We start from the raw sequence: 22195 nt of genomic DNA on the forward strand, positions 1-22195 counted from the left end.
AAGAGCTGGGGTCTAAAAAGAGAAGGTTGTGCATCTTTAAGTGTCACAGCAAAACCCCAAAACAACTTGAAGCGCATCGAAGTTGTTTTTATAGACAAAACCGTGCAGCAAACCCCAAATTAACAATGCAAAGTGTTCTGTTCTGACTGATCTAATAGCTTCACTAGTGTTTGAACCTAAACCTTGTCCCTCTCTTCTGACAATCTTGAGTTTTGGGGTGTGGTTGATTCGAGACATAATGTAATCTGAACAGAGCACCAGCCCATATTGTGTTTTCCATTCGGATGCTGTCTGTCTGAAGGTCACGCCATCACCGAGGCTCGTCTTGGTGGAGAGCTGCCAGGGCTGAAAACTGCCTCTGCTGTTGCACTGTGTCTGGCACTCGCCTCTCCCCACTGCAGGGCATTGATTAAGTGGCACAGAGGCCCCTCACCTGCTGAAGCGAACCAATCAGAACTGAGCAGACGCTTGCGCCGCCCAATCAGATTTGAGGGAAATATTTGGAGTGGCTAGAGACAATCGAGCAGCTGGCGGTGTTGTTTTTTATCGTTTTGTCAAGGAAAAAAGTTGTGGAAAATGAGCAGAAGATGATAGGAGGAGTGAAAGGTAATGAAGCGTGGCACGATGGATGATGAAGGAGAGAGGGACAGTGCTGCGAAGGGGGGCATCGGGCAAAAAAATAAAAGAAAACTGATAGTAAGAAAGTTGGGAAAAAAAAGGCTTTGAAATGGCGGCAGGGACATGCAGACTTGAGGGGTAGGGGGCTGCATTTGTGATCAAGAAGCACACGCGCACGCCATCCAACACACACATAAATATTTGGAGCTTTTCAGGGAGCTTTAATGAAGTTGTCAAGATGAAAAATGAGCCAGTCAAATCTAATCACATCAGGAGTTAAGAAGCAAAGTTTTGGTGCAGAACTTATACGACAGAGGAAAGTGGATTCTGCAGCAGATGAACGGTGTAGACGTACAGTGGACGTCCAGGAGAGGGGAAAATGCATTCATCATATGCTTTAGTGCAAAGGATGGAGAAGAAGAGAAGAAAAGAAGCACCAAAATATGGAAAATATGGAAAATATAGACACTGGACCAGTCTCATATCAGCTCAAAACGGGGCTCATTAGATAAAAACACTGTACATTGTAATAAACACTGTCATAGAAGCTCGTTTTATCGTCGAGATGCTGCAGGAAACGCACATAATTGATGAAAAGGACAGAAACATCAGCCAAATATGCATCGTTCAGCTTCACAAACTTTAATATTGTAGTTTAGGCTTAGCTCAGTTCAGCGTTACTTCGTCTACGGTCCATTTTCACTTCTGTCTTTCCAAATGTGCAGAAACGAAGGTGAAAAACCATAAAAAAAGTGCTCTTAAAAAGAATTTTGAGTGTGAGTTTTAGATTCTTGATACACTTGCCTTCATAATAGGTATTGAAAGTTGAATTATATGTTATAGAAGTTTTCATAATAGAAGATGGTTGAAAGTTAGCAGAAGTTAGAGCAACTTTTAATCTCTGTTCCCTCGCAGAATTACATCAGTGCATTCCATAACTTAATACTATTCATAATAACTCGTGTTAGGGCTGTGCGTAGTTAATCAAACTTTAATCAAGATCGAAATTCAGTCATTTCAAATGGCCCATGATACGCTTGGGTCTTTTTTTATGAGAGGTCGACAGCCGATGCTCTGTCAGTGAAAGCGTGAGGTTTGGAGCAGCGTGCGGACGTTAGAAGAACAATTTTGGCTAAGTTTGCAGACATTTTATTTGTTTTAATAAGACAAAATAAAACAGAATAAAAAATCTGTGGATTATTTTAGCTGTATCGTCATGTCGTGTCACAGAAAACACTTCTATAAATATAATCCAACAGCCCATACTTCTCATAATCTGACATTGTTGTGACTTTTGCCTTTCGTCTTGTACTTGTGACGTCCACTTAAGCGTCCCGTCGTCTCCTCGGTCCTTCAGCACACAGCCTGTCCTAAGGTGACTCTTGTTTTGAAGCTCAAGCGCAAACCGCGTCTTCACGTCTTTGCGGCTAAGTGTCGCTAATTGCTAACTTGTCCTCTATTGTCCCCAGAGCTGGTTAAAGCTAACAGAAGCTAATGGTTTAATAATCACATTTGAATTGTTATGTCCAGGCGCCGCTGTGTTTGTTCGACCTTCAGCGTTTCGGTCACGTTGCAGACGGCGGCGTCCGCAGGTGCCTCGGTGACGGGGGCGTGTAGGGACGGCGATGGAGATGTGTGAGGAAGAGATAACGAATATAAGATTTAATAAAAAGATGACTGAGAGCAAACTGGTGCATTAAGATGTCTTTTATTCTACATGGCCTTGTGTCGGCTGAGGAAATAGACTCTTAGGCAAACAATAACCACACAACTGTTCATTAGTGCAGAAAGAACTAACTCTGCGTTTCATTTTTACCTGACACAACATTTTTACCACTTACGTTTTAAAATCTACTGCTACAAGTTCAAGAGTAACACTTCTATCGCCTCATGTTACTTATATTTAAATCATCATCAGTGACCTTTTGCTTCATTATTTGTCTCGTTCAAATGAAAAGGAAGTTTAAACAAAGCATTTAATTTATTTCTTCTTCCCACTCCTTCTCGAGCTTAAAAAAGAAGCAATATTTGAAAAGTGCATTAAGTGAACTGGATATACGTGTGGAAAAATGAATGAGTTAAATACATTTATAGTAACTCACAGATATGGAGTATTTTCTGGAGTATAAGTCGCACCAGCCAAGAAAATGCATAATAATGAAGATAAAAACATAAATTTCACATGTTAATTGCATTTGAGTATAAGTTGCACTGGAGTATAAGTCGCATCAGCCAAAAAAAATGTATAATAATAAAGAAAAAAAACATAAATTTCACATATAAATCTCATCTGAGTATAAGTTGCACCAAAGTATAAGTCGCACCAGCCAAAAAATGCATAATAATGAAGAAAAAACACGAATTTCACATATAAATTGCATCTTAGTATAAGTCGCACCAGCCAAAAAATGCATAACAATGAAGAAAAACACATACATTTCACATAAAAATCGCATCTGAGAATAAGTCTCGCCCCGGCCAAACTATGAAATAAATGCGACTTATAGTTTGGAAAATACGTGATACTTTTTGACCTTGAAAAGCTCATATGTTCCAAAAAAAAAAAAAATAAAAGACAAGAAAGTGTCTAGTGCAAAAAAAAAGGAACCATGATAAATTTTGAACCCCAAACACATTGTGCGTCTGACATTTATTGAAGTTACTCCGTCGACTCACAGCCAAACAATAAAATATTTAACCTGTTTGTTGTTTTTCTAATCCATTTCTTCAGTCTTTACTGTTACAGACTTGTTCAATTTGGCTCACGTTTGTTCAGACCGAATGACATAAATCCCAAATTACCTTTAACTGTTTGGTAACGTTGTTCAAATTTACATTTAGTCTGGATTCATTTCTGAAAGTGTGACAAATATAGCTGTCATTTTGTATTTTGACTGTAGTGTTGAGTGTGGGGGAGCTGATCGACAGATGAATGGGGCTGTATCCATGGAGGTTTGGTGTAAAAGGCAGAAACGGGGAGTGGTGAGCTGTGAATACGACACAGAGCCAGACAGTCAGACAGGCGTTTCCTCTGCTCTAACTGTTCTTTCTGTTTCACTGTCAGAAACAAACTGCACATGTATTATTCTACTCCATCATTATTAATAGCTCTCTATATTGTGCTATTTTAAAACAAACCGAGGGGGATTAAAGCCTCTAAATGTGTTGTGTTAATATGTCTGCTACTATCAGGCGTCTTTGTCGATAGTTTTACCTGTTTTATCAAGAAAACTGTTTATTAATTCAAGTATTATTAACACATTTTGAAATATTCTGCTACATAATGAAACTTAAACGTCCATTATTGATTGTAAATTTACTCCATGGAGCTTTTACTGCTTTGCCTACAATGCTCTACACCAGGAGCCTCAAACTTGCGGCCCAGGGACCAATTGTGGCCCGCGAGATGATATTTTATGGCCCGCAGGACAATATTTATTTAATTATTTATCTTTATTTATACAGGGAGACCCAATGAGAGCACCTGGACTCTCTTTTTTTCCTGTTTAAAACACAATAAGCTGAAAAAAACAATCAATCAATGACAAATAAGTCGATATAAAACATCACTATGAAAGTTTAATGTTAGCGTGGCGTTAGCGTGTTGCGTGTAGAAGGTTCTGCCAAATCAGTAAACCCCGCGCTGTGTACTCCCGTCACAAAAGATTCAACAAATAACGACATATATATCCATAAAATCCACAAGAATTGCCTTTTTTGTGGAATACCTGATGCGGCGCCCGGATTATTTGAGTTTGAGACACCGGCTCTACAGTATGGCATTAAACGTCTGATCTGTGGAGAAGCGAGCCCACTGTAACACCTCTAATTCTAGTATTTTAGCTAATTAATCCCTGCAATTGGCTAAAATGACATCAGATAAGTCTCATGTTCTATTTACATCCATAATCGTGAGTTTACATTAAACTACGGCTCATTTAACAAAAAGAAAAGTGTATTATCGCGTATTGTTCCGTCCTACAACTGCGCAAACGTTGTGCTGCGCCGAACAATTTGTGTGAGGTGTGTGAGTAACGCAATTAACACGTTTTTTGTTTCCCCAAATTAGGATCATAAATATTAACGCATCAACAGTTTCAGGGAATTTCCACTTTTGCACAAATGCACTTAACCGTAATAACAAATTCGCGGTGTCTTTTCAGTTTTTGTTTTTTTTTGCAGGCTCCAGTCTCAAGTGCCTCTGATTGTTTTTTAATCATTGGTTCGTGCCTGCCGTCTCTGCCCTCGTACGCCTTAAATCACTTAGTTATCTCTATCTGCCTTTCATCTGGTCTATTGAATTAGGCCAAACTCAAAGGAGTCGTCGGCCGCTCCATCTGCTCGCGCTCCGTGTTTACCGTCTCAGCATATGGGACGTTTCTCTGAGGTGTCTATAAGAGAACCTAACTGTCAGAGCAACTTTGTTATAAACGAGTAAACGGTTAGAAATAAAACAACAAAAGCTTTACCGTAGGTGCTTCTATACAATGTGCTGAGGGCAGATATGAAATGAGACGGATTCAAGTCTTCAGCTTTTCTTGGACGATTGCGTAAAGATGTGACGGTGTATTTATAGAACAAAACCTGCTGTAATAAGGAGCAGCTTATATAAGAGGGAATTGTGAAAAACAAGTTGCTACGAACCCTGTCACATCATTTAAATAACATAAAGGTAAAGGTAGAGCAATGGAATGATTTAATTAAACGCTAAAAGACGTGGACGGTTAAACTATCCCGAGTTTTTTCGCAAATCGTCTCTTAAAGTTTTGATGTTGCGTGTTTGGCTGGAGGAAGAATTTGAAACTCGTAGTAGAAAATGATTCACGTGAGCGCGCGGACATGCTTGGATCAGACTTAAGACAAATTTACATAAACGTCGGATCACAGTGTGACTCTAAAGTGCTGTGTGTTTGCGATTTGTTTTCTCCCCGACAAAACCCACAGAAACAAAGTCGTTCTGCACCGACAAAGACGCTGACGAAGGTTTGAACTTTGAGAGAGTTTAAACGAGAGAGAAATGTGAGAAAATGTTAACGCCTGTGTGAGAAAAGTGTATAAAGTGTGTGGTGAGGGGTTTTACAGACAAAAACATAGAGAATAATAAAAAATAAAGCTGATACTTCGCGGATTTCGCCTGTTTCCGGTTATTTTTAGAACGTAACTGCCACTTTACACGATTTACGCTGGATAGAAATCTATATTTAAAGGTGCGCTGCGTAGTTTATCTGGTGATTTCAACCAGAATTAGCCAGCCATTAGCTATTTTTCATCTGTCGTCCCTGGACCGACGGTAATTGATCAACCTAAAACATAGTAAAGATTATAAAATGATAAAATTATAAACAGTGCAAGTTAAAATGACAAATGTACAAACAGTGGAGTTAAGACACTACACAATTCAAGCGATCAGAACATTATACAAGACGAAACAAAACAAGCACACACAAATAAACACAAGACACATAAGACAGAAGACGCTCACACGTACAGTACACAGTAAAAACTCTTAATGATCACAGAGTTTGCCCGTCTCAATGGAAATGTTAGTGTTTGCATGGGGTTTTCAACAACGCAAAAGTATTTATCTCGCCTGTTTTCAGTTAATGCCTGCGTGAGAAAAGTGTATAAAGTGTGTGGTGAGGGGTTTTACAGCTGCAAAACATAGACTAAAGCTCGACTACTTTGTGGATTTCGCCTATTGTGTGTTACTTTTAGAACGTAACCCCTGCGATAAACCAGAGACTATTATAAACGCATGATAGATACGTTTATTACTTGACCCTAACCCTAATACTTTGCTGTGAAACACTCTCCTATAAAATATCAATATGGATTTTCCACTGTTTTATTACAGTTTATGTGGTAAAAAATAAAGCTGACACTTCTTGGATTTCGCCTGTTGCTTATTTTATTTATAGAACGTGACCCCCACGATAAACGAGGGACCACTGTAACTATAAAAACCTGCAAAAAGAGATTTAAAACACACATAAAAGTCATATAACGTCTGAACCATGATCCTTACAGACCTGTTTTACCACAAAACTGAAGCGTTACCGTAATATCGTCTGAACACCATCAATGAGATAATAAAAAACGTGAAGATACTTTTGTAAATACATCACACATCGCTACTTGCAGCACAATAACGATTAGACGGTTGTAAGAACATGCATTCTGTCTCGTTTCTAATCATTATGTTAAATTATGCTGAACTGTATCATATGGACCACTGCAAAAAAAATCCCCCGTTGCAAGTTCTGGGATGGAACTCCAACGCCGCGTTCTATAGCTATCTCTGTAATTCTAGCCTTTCGCTCCGGTTGCTGAACTCTCTTTCACATTTGGACATATTTCTATGACAGCTCGATGTGTACTCTGGCCTTCTGACATTAGAAATGAAGTGTACGTGCGATGTACTCGGGAGGAGAGGATCCCTGTTACTCCTGACACAAGATATGAAGAGGCTGGACTTCCAACGGTTCTTCAGACAGAACGGACCTCAGTAACATGATCCCGATTTCACATATGTCTGACATGAAACCGTAGCCCCATGCGCCGAGTCTCACCACGGAGACGACATAGATGTAAGAGATATATACGAAACGCGACGCCCTTCCTCACACGTGTTCAGCCCGGTATGTGTCGGATTGTCTACAGCTAGGTCATGGGAACTCATTTTGAAGTGCGAGATACTACAGAAAACACACACAGCAACACTACAGCGCAATAAAACCGGTGAAACCTTTTCCAAACGCGCAATACGTCTAATAAAAATCAGACTTTTATTGATCGTTAGCGTCTGTAATTGTCGTAATGTCTGGGAGATCGAGGATACAGACACGGGGTAAAAAGTTGAACAGTTTATTTCCAAACACGGAAATGTAAATGTAGATCGTCGTAGGCTGACGTCTTCGAGCTGGGTGTTCGCACCAGTCGAGGAAAGCTGGGTCGGAGGCTGAGGTGCAGGGAAGTACCAAAGATTACGAGGGAAATACGATTTGGCGGAGTTTGTGGGATCCTCCAGTCTCTTTTTACTCCACAGGTATAAGCTTGTTTGCAGGTGTGTAGTGGGTGGTGCCAGAGACTCCGCCCACCTCCCCGCACAGACAGAAACGAGGGGGAAAAACAGCACAAAAACGCACAAAACACCCAAATCCTGCCAATAATAAGCCATAGATACTTATTCTCCAATCCTCACCCGCTCCAATCTTACGATATTACCAAAAAAAAGCCCAAACTTTCCGCTCCAGCGCGAAAAAACAGTACGCGCGATCACATTTGAGCCAGATTTATTGAGTTGATACAGTGTTCGTCGTGCCAGACCTCTCTACGCCGCATATACATTTCATTGCATATTGGAATTGCATTATCAGAAAACCCAATATCCTATTTTCTGACTGGATGATGGCAGCTGTCTAACGTCCCTCTTTCCAGACACTTCCAAAAGCTGAAGCGCAATAACGAGATGGGCTTTGATTTTGATTCGTGGGAGATTTAGCTGCAGAGTAATATGAATATGAATATGAATAATCGTGCTATAAAGGCAAATGTGGTCACCAGATATTATTATTCAAGAAATCCAAGCTTTTATTGTCACACAGAGTTGAATAGCAAACTGTATAGATAGGTCAAAAATGCTGCGTACAAATATTTCATTTATTTGCTGTATTGAATATCACATGTTTTTCTCATATCCTGCTGCCCCGGCGTTCACTGTAACAAAGGATCCTTTTGTGCGAGAGGCTCTAGTTGCAACATTTCCTCCATATTCTAGTGGTGCATGCATATCTATGTACAGTACAGCCCAGCAGCCTGTCCACATATGTGTTTTTTATAGCTCATTGTTTATTAAGAGAGACTGGAGTTGCGAGCGCTGATGTCCCAGAGGAGCACAAACTTTGCCCCGAGCCAAACTGACTCTAAGGTCCTCCTGCTTTTCGTCAAAAACCTACTTGGCGTTCTTCTCCGCTGGCTATTAAACCAGCGCTGTAGATCCACACTAGGAAACATTTTTATTAGAGCTCGCTATTATAAGAAACAGGATAAAAGAATTATTAGGAGCTGACTAAAAAAAGTGCAAATGAAATACAGCCGTTTGGAGTCTATATTTTAGTTTATTGGTGAAGTGGCGCAGGGTTGTTGTCATTTTTCAGTTAGATTAGTTTTTTACACGACCAACGCTATTAAAAATGCATAGTTAGGCGCTTCATCACAGTTGTAAATCAGAGCTCTCTCACATGCCTGATTTATTTCAGACGTTAATGATCAGAGAAAAAAATAGTCCAAGATTTAAACTCAGAATTACGTTGCCAATGGCTGTGCAAGAAGTTAAGAGTGGTATACACTATATCATAGCAAGGTTTATGTATGTACAGTGACATCAATCCTCGTTGGAAACTAAAGTAAATGGTAGGTCAGGTTTAATTGAGTCTAAAACATGAGCAACTACGAAATTGACTTGAATAAATGGGTAATGTCCACGTGTAACTTATTCAGGTAACATTATGACATCACTGTGATGGATTAATGACAAAACAATTCATCTCAATTTGTAATATTTCCTCACTTGTTTATCTCTGCCTGGTTTCTCAATTTGGATCCTTATTTCGTTAAATTGCAACTTTAAATTTTGTCCATGATTATTTCACCTTGAGGTAACTTGCACTTTTAATAGAATATTGACCAAATGAATTGACTTTATTGGACACTTCCCAGCACCGTCTCCGGTTTCACTGCCTCCGACTGTAGTTGCTGAGTCTGAAAACTTCAAATGTAAAGTTTGAATCAGTTTTCAGGTTTTGTCTTCGCAGAGATAAAAGTTCCAGTCCAGTATGAACCCTCAAGGCACAAGTCCAGGTCAATCACTGCTCTTTTCATAACTCTCTTGTACAACCAAACTTATTTCTGCTGAGTATTCAAAATCCTTGGCTTTAGTGGCCCACATGTGTGCTCTATCTAGTGTATAATCTCATCATCTGTGCGTGCCCATCCCTTTGGCCTGGTGTTTGTTTGTGTTGTATCCAGTTGCCGCTGCCATATGCTCTCCGACGCCGCTGGTATCGCGCTCTGCAGCGGGTCTCAGTAGCCTGCTGTTCTCAGGGCTCACCTCCTCTTGTCCAAACAAAGAGTGCACTGACAAAAACGCCAAAGGATTCAAGTTCACAAGAGAAGCTCTGAACGTATTGTTTTACCCATCCACTTTCTACACGGATATGCAGCTCTGCTCCAGCTCTCTGCCTGTGGCCATAACCAGAGCTGCTTCATTTCTATGTTTGAATAGATTAAATGCTCTCATATGCTCACTGTCATTGTATATCTGTGCTTTTCTCCTAATGGTTCATATCAGCGAGCTCTGTTGGCTGTTCTGTCACCTCATGTGGAGGGTCCTCACGGCCTTGGCCTTGGACAAAGTCAGGAGCTGGTTGAATTGGATGAAGTGCTTAATGAGTGATAAAGACAGTGAAGGAGGGCACCTGAAGACTCTCTTAAACAGCTGTGATGATGGTCCTGAATGCTGAACCTGTAATCACTGCACACTGCACTTGTGTAGAAAAAACAGCTCTTCTTTTCTCTGCTGCTGCCTCTGTCCTAGAAATTCTCTTTTCGTGGCTGTTGTGTATTCTGTTTGAAGCGCCGCTTGACAGCTTCATTTGTGAAGTGTCTCAATTAGGCAGAATATTTCTGCCGACATATCTCGACACCCAGACTGTCTCACCAGAACATGAAAGCCAGGGCTTAAGGAAGTCATCACACACCTCACAGTGAGAGGCGCGCACACACATGCAACACTAAAAATAGAGCAGCTATCCTGCTAACGCTGGTTAATGCTCCTCACCCCAGACACTTGGATTTGCATATCTTTAATGTGCTTTTTCACTCCCTGTCTTGTGGAACAGTCTGGGCTCTTATAGGAACTCTCGGGAGGGCTTGCAGTGCATGTTGGGAGGCAGCTTTTTGTATCCGAAAAGCAGGAAAAAAAAGCGGGCTGAAAAGATTTCAACAATTGTGGTAATTAGAGATTTTGGAATGGCAAGACTCACTCCACAGCTCCGAGCCACTCACTTTCCCTCGCTCTCCTCTCTTTCACTGTAATGCTGTCCATCTGCTTGGGACAGAAAGGTATTGAGTTAGTCTGTATAGTCCCGCCATCTGGGCTGGGACACTCCCACAGCTCAGAGACCACTTCTCAACTGTCCCGGCCGCCATCCGGACTCTGACTCTAACTTAGCACCACAGCTCGCTCGTACATTTATAGCTGCTGTATTTAAGAACACTGCACCCCTAAACCTTTAATTCAGGCCAGCGTGCAGATTTGTAATGTTCTATTACAATACGGGTCATGGGCAGGTGCATCATTCAGCGTCTCACCACTAGGGGAGCTGTGAGGGATGATGTGCTGACTTCATCTGCTTTTAATTGACTCTGTTTGTTATATGTCATGCTATCTTTTATTTATTTTTCCTATTTATTTACTTAACCTTTATTAAAACAAGTTAATTGAGAATCTGAACAACTTGGTCTTGGCCTGAGGGAAGGTCTTTTCTTGTCCTTGTGTATTATAGAAAAGGTAAAAATGGGCAAATGCCTAGTGGAATAACTAAATATCATAACATTATAGTGAAATATAAATAGCACTGGCGTTGCATAAGCACGTCTGAGTGTTGTGTTGACGCCTGGACAGTGCAGTGATGTGGATGAGGTGCATGTTATCCCTGTGTTGCATGTCCTTAGCGTACACCCTATTAAACAGAGCAGAGCGGTGCCAGTTGGGGTGCAGCCAATATACAGTGTGCTTATGAATCACAGGGGGCCACTTTTACTCTTGGCTTCTCCTGCCTCATCACAATCACACAGTCATGAATCCACCTTTTAATAGTTTGAAAAGAATTTGGCCAAGTTCAGGTCAGGACAAGAACTTTCACTGGACGTATACGTGCACACGGTCACTGAGCCTCGCTGTGCAAAATAAACTGTGGAGCAAAGTGGAAATGTCACAGTAAATGGAATAAATACTCAGCTTTAGGTTTTAATGCATTTTTATTGTTAGTTATATTTGTTTTCTCTTGGTTTACAGTAGAATGTGAAGGATGGTTACCAGAAACCCTCAAGGGGCTGTGGTAACCTCCATTTAAACTCTAATAAAACAGTGGAAAATCCATATTTATATTTTATAGGAGAGTGTTTCACAGCAAAGCATAAGGGTTAAGGTTAAGCATTAAACGTATTTATCTTGCATTTATAGTGTTCTCTGGTTTAGCGCAGGGGTTACGTTCTAATAGTAACCCGCAATTGGCGAAATCCTTAAAATAGTCTGCTTTATTCTATATGTTTTTGGCTGTAAAACCCCTCACCACACACTTTATACACTTTTCTCACACAGGCGTTAACATTTTCTCACATTTCTCTCTTGTTTAAACACAAAGTTCAAACCTTTGTAGATTTTTAAAATAAGTACAGTATTATAGAATGAAACTAAAGGTCAAGACCTGTTTTCAGGCCCAAACATTTGCTTGAGAAATAAAAATATAAACGTTTTCCTATACTGCAAATAAAAATGACAGCTTTTAGAAATACTGTAACAAACTTTATTTTAATGATCAACCTACGAGGCTGGACACATAAGAAGTTATTAATAGTGACTCACACGACTGCAGGCGTCTTTGTCGGTGCAGAACGTTTCATCGACATTGTGGGTTTTGTCGGGGAGAAAACAAATTGCAAACGTACAGCACTTCAGAGTCACACTGTGATCCAACGTTTATGTAAATTTGTCTGAACACATTCTGTACTGGACAGGAGACACGGCACGGAGGAGACTGATGGACAATGGTCTACAGTCCAACAGCCAATCAGGACGCACGACACAATGGTCTACAGTCCAACAGCCAATCAGGACAAAGAACACAATGGTCTACAGTCCAACAGCCAATCAGGACGCACGACACAATGGTCTACAGTCCAACAGCCAATCAGGACGCACAACACAATGGTCTACAGTCCAACAGCCAATCAGGACGCACAACACAATGCACGCTCATACAAAAAAAAATCGGCGAAACAGTGAGACCGCAAAAGGTGAACTGTGATAGTGATGGACAAATGTAGTTCATTATGGGTGTTTTTTTCTCTTGAATAATACACTGAAAACCTTCATTCTTCCCTTGTCTCCATGGAGATAGATACAGTATATTAATATGTGTGGAGTATTTCAGGCAAAGCAATAACATCTCCATGGAGACGAGGAGGTGGTGGACCCTCCAAAAATCACATAGTCCCCTTTAGATTTTATTTGCATATGAATCTACTCAGATCAGCTGTATTTGCTGCAGCTTGTAGCATAAGTGCAACATTTATTATGCAGTTTCGATGTATTTTAACACCAAACAGACCAAATGATCTATTTTTCTCAGCTTGCATTGTTTACTCTTTTTGTGAAAGCGACTGACGCTTTCTCTGAATAAGGCGTGTGCTTCTTAGTTCTATTGATACTGAAATGTTTTAAAACAAAATACACCAAAGTCGACCTTTTCAGCACAGTTGAACCAAACACTTAAAAGACCCTCCATCCCAAAGCGTTCAGTGTTTATTTATTAAATGAATCGTCTGCAGTCGAACGCTCTGATAATCTAAACACAGCTTGACTTCCTCACAGAGCTCCAGTTGTAAACAGCTCGTCCTGCCAGAGCCCACTGTACACTGTCTATGGAGTCAGGCTTTCTTAAATAAACGCCGGCTTATTTCATACACACGTCCCAATCAGGGGAGAATACTCCACGACATGCAATTTTTCAATCTACTTTTTTTGCTTTAAAGTATCGGTGTTTTGTGCTGACGTCATGCTCCCAGACCAGGAGCAAGAGGCCGATGTTTCTGTTGATTACACTGCACTTTGGCGCGAAATATACAAAAGATAAATGCACAATGTTGAACCTGATCATTTCTATCATTAACTAGACCAGGGATCGGCAACCTCTGGAGCCACATGCACACGCTCTTTCATCCTTCTCTTTCATCTGCGTGGCTTGGGAAAATAATAGTAATAATGATAATGTTATCTTCATTTTAGATGTCAAAAAGTATTTGCAGCTCCCAGTGTTTTCTTTTAACCTGTGTCCAAATGGCTCTTGGGGGGTTAAAGGTCACCGACGCCTGAACTAGACCCAAGAACTCACTGTATTACAACAAAAAATGCATTTTAGCTACATTAATTTCAGCTGAATGTCATCTGAAACCGAGTAATATTTACTATTTCCACTTTTCCTGTACAGGTCAACCCTCTGTGTGTCCTGCAACAAACGTACATTAGGAAAAAAAGAAAAATATGTCAATAGGACTCTCTCAATGCAAGCACATTAATCATGCCGAAGAAATCATCTCCATAAAGGTATATCTGTGTGTGTGGAAAGGAGAAGCATAAATATAACTGAAAAAATGTTGGGCTTTTTGATTATTACTGTAAAAATAATAGAGAACATTTGTTTTTGTTCTTACGAGGTTTTAAAAATATAAAAATCATATTGATATCATGGTCCATGTCTCAAAATGTGCATCGAATCATGAGAAAACTGTATCGTTGTGTCTAATATCTCTCCATGTTAGCACAAACGTCTCATTTGGTCTTTTTTGTGTTATATTGAACTAGAAATGTTTCAGATTTCAACACCAAACCACCACTGCTGCTAGAATTATCTTTACAGGTTGTAGAAAAATAAGAGCTTTTTAGTGGATAACCTTCAGTGATTTTGGAGTTTGTAAATATGCACAAGAACCACATGGCTTCACGACCAGAAAGCCCTTTGCAGATGGAAATGTGCAAACAAATTTAATTGAGGCAAGATTAAAAAGAAATGTGGTTCATTTAACTCTGGATCAAGACCCAGAGGATGGCACTAGTCTGTGTCATGTGTCCGTGACTGAACCGATCGTGTTTTGTAGGATTTCTTGTTTGTTGTAAAGGGCCCGTATCATGTTCTAATGTTGTTTTCTCTTCATGTTTCCTCTTTGCATGTTTAGGCTCCTTCTGTCAAACTCTGTTCCACCTCGTGATGTAATTTTAAGCTTTGAAAATGTAGACAAACTAATAATAAAGGGTTAAACAATGAAACGAAACACAACTGAGGATGTTTTTGACGAGGTAGCGACATTATAACACGCCTTAAAGCTCGAAAATGTCCGTTTTACTACATTTCTCCGCGTTACTATTGTTAAACTCTTGTCTTCTCTGCGTTGATTGTAAAGCTGAAAGTGCTAATATTCCCATATGTGAGCGTCGGGAGAAGAGGAAGTCAGTCTGTACTAATTAAGATGGGTATTGGACCATGACAAACTCTCCCGGCTGCAGCTCAAATGTTCGCTGCTCAAACTTGTTCTGGTTCAATTTTCCCCTAATGTGGGGGAAGTGATACATGGCAGTCCAAGCCTTGAACGCTCCATTTTGACGTTAATTTTCCCTTTTGTTATTTCAGACTGCAGCTCAAGCTCAAGGCTGAACCAACATATTTACTGCCAAATCTGCCAAGAAAGTGATACTACAGCTTTCCTTGGGCATGTCAGGCAGATTGGCTTTTGTATTGTACATGGATCCAGGGGAAAATATGGTGGTTTTTGTGGCTGCCATGGTGAAAAGTAAACACAAGAATCGACTTTTGTGGATAATACCCACCACAGGAATCATTTCAACTTATATTGTTTACGAAAACTTGCCAGCTCTTACGAATTTCATATTTTGTGTATTTTTCCCCCCTAAAATTAGTAAATAGTATGTTCACTAAAAGAAAAATTAAAGTCATATCTAACCACGCCAGACTTATATTCTTTCACTCCATGCATTATACAGTTATAATGAGTTTAGATTGGGTCCAAAAATCCAGCCTGAGCCGCGCACTCTAAGAACCAGAGTTATGAAACCTGTGTTTTTAGGTTTTATAAGATTTATTGTCAGAATAAGCGTGCCCGATCGAGCTCAAAGTGTTTACACGCTTTTGTGCTTAACCTGCATTTACCTTTTGTTCCAGACGCTCTTGTCCTCCACTGACCCAGAGCTGTCAATCCATCACTGAGAACTTAAGCGAGTGGCATGTGTCGATAAAGATACGGACTGAAAGAATCGTGATCAAATCTAAACCGTGATCGGGTCTTAAAGGTCCAATATCGACTCTTGAGAGGTTTAAGTCATGGTATAATGTTGTTACGTCATGTTGTGTTGGGTTTTGTTTGAATTATTTGTTTCATCACCATGTTTGAATAACGTTTTATTACTAGTTTGCCTTATAGACTGTTTATATAAATGGACAGAGCTAACCTAGCCGCCACGTTCCAAACAGGAAGTGATCATGGCCGCACTTCCTGCTCCATCGACTCTGGCTCTAATTCACTTTACATTGAAAAACTGTCCCTTCTCTCTGTAAAAGCTGCTGCCAGACTCGTCATTTTGGTCTTAAATGTTCGTATTAACCTGCTCTACATGATTCTGGCGTTATTTATTTTGCTTTTTTCTCTGTAAATCAAAATATGAACATTAATAAGCGACAAATCAGGTGCCTTCTTTCCCCGAAGTTGCTTCCACAAGTGTTAGAGGCGTTACCTTCAACATCCTGGCTCCGGATTGGCTCTTTGGTTGCTCTGATACATGCGGTCGGTGTTCCTGATATGAAACACTTCCGCTTCATTAAACACTCTATGGTAGTTTGTCTACAAAGCTCAAAACGCTCTGTTCCACCTTGTGACGTCATGAAGTGGTCGTTTTCAAGTTAGCAGCTCATTTTACTCTTTTTTTCAGCAGAGATGGGAAACGTCCGAGCTGAAATCATCCAAATGATTCTAGAAATGAAGGTGTGTGGAGTTTAAAAACACAGCGGAGCACTTCCTGTATTACCACATGATGACATCACACGGTGGAACAGAGCGTTTTCTGTTTGCGAAGAGAAGAACTGAGCCTAAATCTGCAGAAGTTTTGTGTTAAACGTGTGTGAGTGAATATTTGTGATGAGGAAACAACATTAGAAGATCAGAAAATAGTGTAATATTTAAAAATCATGCTAAGATTTTACTGTCATATTATCACCCGCCCCTTTTCTGTACCCCAGACTCATCCGAACGACACAGCGGGACGTCGGGTTTCAGTTGGGCTTCGTCAGAAAATCAAAACTCTACATTAATGCAGTCCTTTTTTATTGAACACCACGTTTATTTCAAATCATACAACCTTGAAACTGTAATATCCTATGAATTAACTTTGATCCGACACACGCCAAGCCCCCGACGTGTCCCCCCCCCCCCCCCATCGTCTGCGTGTGCGCCTGTCTGTCCATCAGCCCAACACCCTCATCTAGGCCACACAGCTGTCCTCCAGCAGAGCAGCCCAGGCCCGGTGCCAGCCAGCGGGCGCCACTTTGGTAGTCCATCACTGGCATTAAAGACATGTTATCCACCCGGGTCCATCCGCACAGCTTATGTCCCTGATCCCCCCCTGTCCAGAGCCCCCCTGGTGTCGCCCCCCTCCTCAAACAGAGGGTCTCTATACTTGCTTTATCAGCATGGAGCCCAGGCATCCAGCGTCCAGTATTATCGCTCTTAAAACATGTACACAAATAAATGAGGAGGAGGAGACTGCTGGAAATAACTACTTTCTCATCTCCAGCCAAATGCCCCCTCTGCTCGGGTCATTGTGTTCAAAGCAACTCTGTAGCTTCTGCCGTCTGGGTTTGAGATCTAACGACGCGCCAATACGATACTATTTATTTCACATATCAGTCCAAGATGTCTCGTACTTATTCGGCTCATCAATTATGCTTTAATTTGTAGTGTAAATGCTGTCGCTTTTGTAGCGTTATTGATAAAATTAAGGCATCTGCGTATTTGAATTGGGTCGTACTTTGATTTAAGGAAAGTTTCACCCCAATTTCAGATGGAAAATGATACTAAACCTGTGAAAAAAACATGATAATGCATCTCTACTAACCCTCATCCATAGAAAAGTTGCAATACTTAAGTTGGTTTCCCATATTTTATTGGATTAAACAGTGGTCTCTGGTTTATCGTGTGGGTTATGTTCTAAAAAATAACCTCCAATAGGTGAAATTTTGCAGCTGTAATACCCCTCACCACACACTTTATACACTTTTCTCACACAGGCATTAACATTTTCTCACATTTCTCTCTTGTTTAAACTCTCTCAAAGTTCAAACCTTCGTAGGCGTCTTTGTCGGTGCAGAACAACATTGTTTCATCGACACTGTGGGTTTTTATTACTTATTAAAGTTACAAATATTACACATGCATTTGCCTAGATGTAAAAATATGGCTGTGTAACTGTATCTCCTGATAAAATGACATTTTAAGACCATCATACCTTTAATTTACCCTGTCGAGGGCCACGTAAAATGATGTGGAGGGCCACGTTTGGGCCGCAGGCCTCGAGTTTGACACGTGTGCCTTAGCCAATCAGGACGCAGAACACAATGCACGTTCATATGTTGTAAAAAAGCATGCAAAAATGTACAAAAAATGTGCAAAACAGCGAAACCGTGAAAGGTGAACTGCGATAAACAAGGAACAACTGTATATCAAAGTCTGGACCAGTCTAGGTTTGATTTAGAGCAAAACTAAACTAAAAATGTGCGGTACTAAACTAAAAACTCCATTTAAACAGGTTCAAATAAGACCAAGAGCTTGATCTAAACGTCGTATTCAAGGCTAAACCGTGCAGAAACATAAACACGCTAAATATCATTCATTTTGGCTATTATTATTCCAGATTGCCGAATAAAAAAAAATTTAAAAAAAGAACAAACATATTTAGTGTGAAATCTGCCAAAAAGTGATACTGTAGTTTTCCTCGGGCAGTGAAACAGATGGGTTTTTGGATCTTGTTTTTTCAGAGTTCGGCATCAGTCGGTTTGTTTTTAAAAATGGGCCTGTTCGCAGTTCTCCCTGTCACACTAGAGGTTTCACATATACAAACATTTCAAACTTGCTTCTGGTGGTAAGGAAAAGTTTTGATACCGCACTCAAAAAAACCAACATTTCCATTGAAAACAGGATGCGCTGACGTACGAACCCTGTGAGCTCGTATCTCCGCTACCACGTCCAAATACTCAAATAATAACGATAAAAGGATTAGATTAGTTTGACCGTGTGGTTCTTCTGAGCGAGATCGATACCCTGGATTTTGTTGAGATCATAGTTTAGGAATAAATGTGTGCGTGGGTATTTTTGACGGGATACAAGAGGGGCTTCTTTTGGGTCAGGTGAGAGGCTCTTTGTCCCCTTAAAAGACAACAAACTCGCATTATTCCACTTCGTTTCGGGTCCAAACTCTCACAGGAACGAAGAATACAAACTCAGCAATGTTCGCTTCACCCCGGTCGTTGTGTAATGTAGATGAAGGCTTTGACGCAGCTCAAAAGAAACTGTTTATTTCTGGCTATACTTAGACACATAGTGGACTTTGTGCTAAAAATACATCTACCTGGAATTCAGAAGAGGATTCATACGGAGCCTTGTCCTCATTCTTTCTATGTTCGTTTAAAATGCAAAAGCTTCAGCCCACTTTTAGCTGCCGTGTTGGTGCGAAAGCGTCACGTCGAGTGTCCATTCAAGGGTCATCGTTTTACGGGCCCTCGCCGCATTTAGCCGTTTCACACATCACCACTCACTGCGATTGAGAGGATTTTACCGTCAGACTTTCTATGGTTCGGGTGGGTTTGGTATTGTTCTGTGTCAAGTGATTATGGCTGTTGAAATAAAGGTGAAGGTGAGTGGGAGTTGTCTCTGCGGGTAAGTGGTCAGGGGAAGCGATTGGAGATTGTGGTATCATTGTATTTGTGGGGTCGTCACATGACTTTTCCCGCTATGGGCTCCATATTGAGGGTTTTTATCGCTCCATATTGTTTTCCGTGGTTAATTGCTACAGCGGCGTGAAGAAAACGTACAGAAGTGCAATCCAAAAATGTCACGTGGCAAGTTTGGATCACGTTCTGTAGTGCAACATAAGAGTTTTACAGTATATTGGTCTTTTTCAAGCCGTATTACTGTGTTCATTTAGACAATATAATTATTATGAACTTTATAAAGATGGAAAACTTCACCAAACCCAAATCTGGATTAATGAACCTCTGCACAGCTTAGTTTTATTTAATCATGATACAGGATCAGGCAGGTGCGAGCGTTTCTAAGCACAAACCCTGAACCACACTGGCATAAACCTTGAGTCAGAATTCTCAAATTAAAAGCAGAACTTTGGGAAAGTTAACTTGAAAAGAAGAAGCAGAGACTATAATATTCTCAGCTTTTGATTTTCATTCAGAAGAGTTTAAATTTAGGGGTTGGATTTCTTTATAACTCCTGTTGTTTTGTGTTTCTGTCCTCAGCGTCATTGGAGAAACGTCACTACTCAACTCTGAAGACTTGTGGATATTCACAAAGGTAAATCTTAACCAATTTGCACGGCTTTACACATGTATTCTTTTTGATTTTGATTGCTTTGATTCCTCACTGCATAACCAGCCTTGACCATCTCAACACCAACACTTCGCACTTCAGCCTTGGGACGGTTTATATCATATTATTATTGAAATCTGTTGGTTCTTACATAATATTTTTTACGACAATCACACACAATTTAGCTGAAGTCAATCTCTTGTTTACGTATAGAGTCAGATTTCTCCATAAATGTAAGAATTCATGGTTCCAAACATGCAATATATTTAAAATGTCCTTCGAAAAGCGATAAAAAGTTGATTGACGCAGTAGCGATAAAGATAATGAGACAAAACAGGAAGTATAGTCATCCCAGTTGATTTTAGGCTTCGTTTCATTATTTCATTAGATTCTAGACTTAATCCAAACATCTCCAGGGCTGCGTGGCACCTTTTTGTGCAGAGTTTGCATGTTTCTATCGCGCGTTTGTTTCCTTCAGGCGATCCAGTTTCTTTTAACAATCCATTCAACATCGTCTATTATTGGCCAAACTGTGTTATAACAGGTTTTAGAGCTTTCCTTGGCTTTGAGCAGCTGCTAAATAATAAAGAGCTCAATACATAACCGAGCGATGTCTTATTGAGAACCTCTTTGATTGTCTGCATACCTTGAAGACGTCTTACACAACGCTCTTCTTGTCTTGCCCTCCTTCCTTCAGTCATCGTCATCCGCCATAAACGCGCCGCCATGTTCACATATGGCCCAACACAAAAGAAGACTCCGGCTCTAATAAATAATGATTCACATGTGTAGAGCGACCACAATGTTCCCCCTGCGATAAAACTGTTTTCTATTACCAACTGTATCGACTTCTCATGAAAAACAGCCCGTCGATGTCAGCGTACTCGGGGTTTGAAAATACGCGCAGGATGCCAGTTTATTGAAGCCACATTTATTGTACGATTGATTACAGTTTGTCTTTAAGATCCGAGAGTGATATATGGCACCATTTTGCCCCGTTCGATCCGACTGACGCTGATTTGGAGCGTTGAGCGCAGGTCCGAGGAGCAGAACTGTAGATTGTCTGCGCAGGCTCGTTGACAGCTCAAGTTTGCCTCCTGAAAGAGCAATAGTCAGATTACGCAGTTTACTACCGCTGTGCTTTGGGTGGAGAAGACACAAAATGGATTACCCTGTCAGTTAGTATTTACAAGCTAGTTTTTACACACGATTTTACGATTCCTATGACTTACAGATGTTTTGGGGGCGATCTGGATGTAATTTTTTGGTGGAAAGTTTTCTTACGGAGATTTAGGAGTAATTTATGGGTGATAATTATTCTTGCAGAGTGCAGTGAAACGGATAATTCTCGTACTTTAATGTCTCTGTAGAGGATTTTTTTGTATTTGACCCATTGTTTAGTATCACTCGAGCTTCCGCAGCGACAATACGGGACTAAAGGTGGCACGATAACACATTTCGGAGCACGATATATGACTACAGAGCAAAAATAAAGCGATAATATTGAAAGTTATGCAGCTAATTAAGGTTTAATCAATGCAAGATGATGTAAATTTTCATTAAAACACATGAGCTGCAACAAATAAATAGCAGAACGTACCAGTAATGAGCCATAAAAGGGCTACAACAGCTCAAATCTTATCGTACTACAACAAAAATACCCCAAAATCTTCCCACTTTTGCAAAGAAAAGTAAAAATATATTGCTCCAGCTTTCATTTATTGAACGATAAGTCGAGACAGGGGCGATGCGGGACCTCCAGATTCTGATCTAGGCTTGGTCTTGGATTATTTTAGCTGGAGGACTTGTGCAACCCTGGGACTTTCTTGCTGTGAGGCGAGAGCGCTGTTCACTTACAATATTGTTTGGTATACGATACGAGATAAGATAAGAGGACCTGCTTTTGTCCCACAATGGGGAAATTCCAGTGTTAGAACAGAAATAAGCACTCGAAAATCAAGATCAATACATATTTGATAGTAAGTGATATAAGTAAGTTAGAAACACAACCGTTTTTTAAAATAAATCCAGGTTTAGGACGAGTGTGGGTGGTGTTTTGGTGATTATTGGGTTTAAATCTGTGTCTGTCTGTTCGCTGTCCCTTTCCCTTTTGATCAAAGCCCATCCTCTGCAT

At 40.4% G+C, this 22195-nt stretch overlaps 1 long non-coding RNA gene across 1 annotated transcript in view; it reads left to right on the plus strand.

Moving 5' to 3' along the window:
- Positions 1-22195, plus strand: part of LOC117380369 (uncharacterized) — a 95425-nt gene that overhangs the window by 43609 nt on the left and 29621 nt on the right. The window contains exon 3 of the long non-coding RNA XR_004542148.2: positions 19992-20046. This is a non-coding gene — a long non-coding RNA (uncharacterized LOC117380369). The remainder of the gene's footprint in view (positions 1-19991; positions 20047-22195) is intronic.

Source organism: Periophthalmus magnuspinnatus, chromosome 13, assembly GCF_009829125.3.
Source record: "Periophthalmus magnuspinnatus isolate fPerMag1 chromosome 13, fPerMag1.2.pri, whole genome shotgun sequence".
Taxonomy (NCBI): Eukaryota; Metazoa; Chordata; class Actinopteri; order Gobiiformes; family Gobiidae; genus Periophthalmus; species Periophthalmus magnuspinnatus.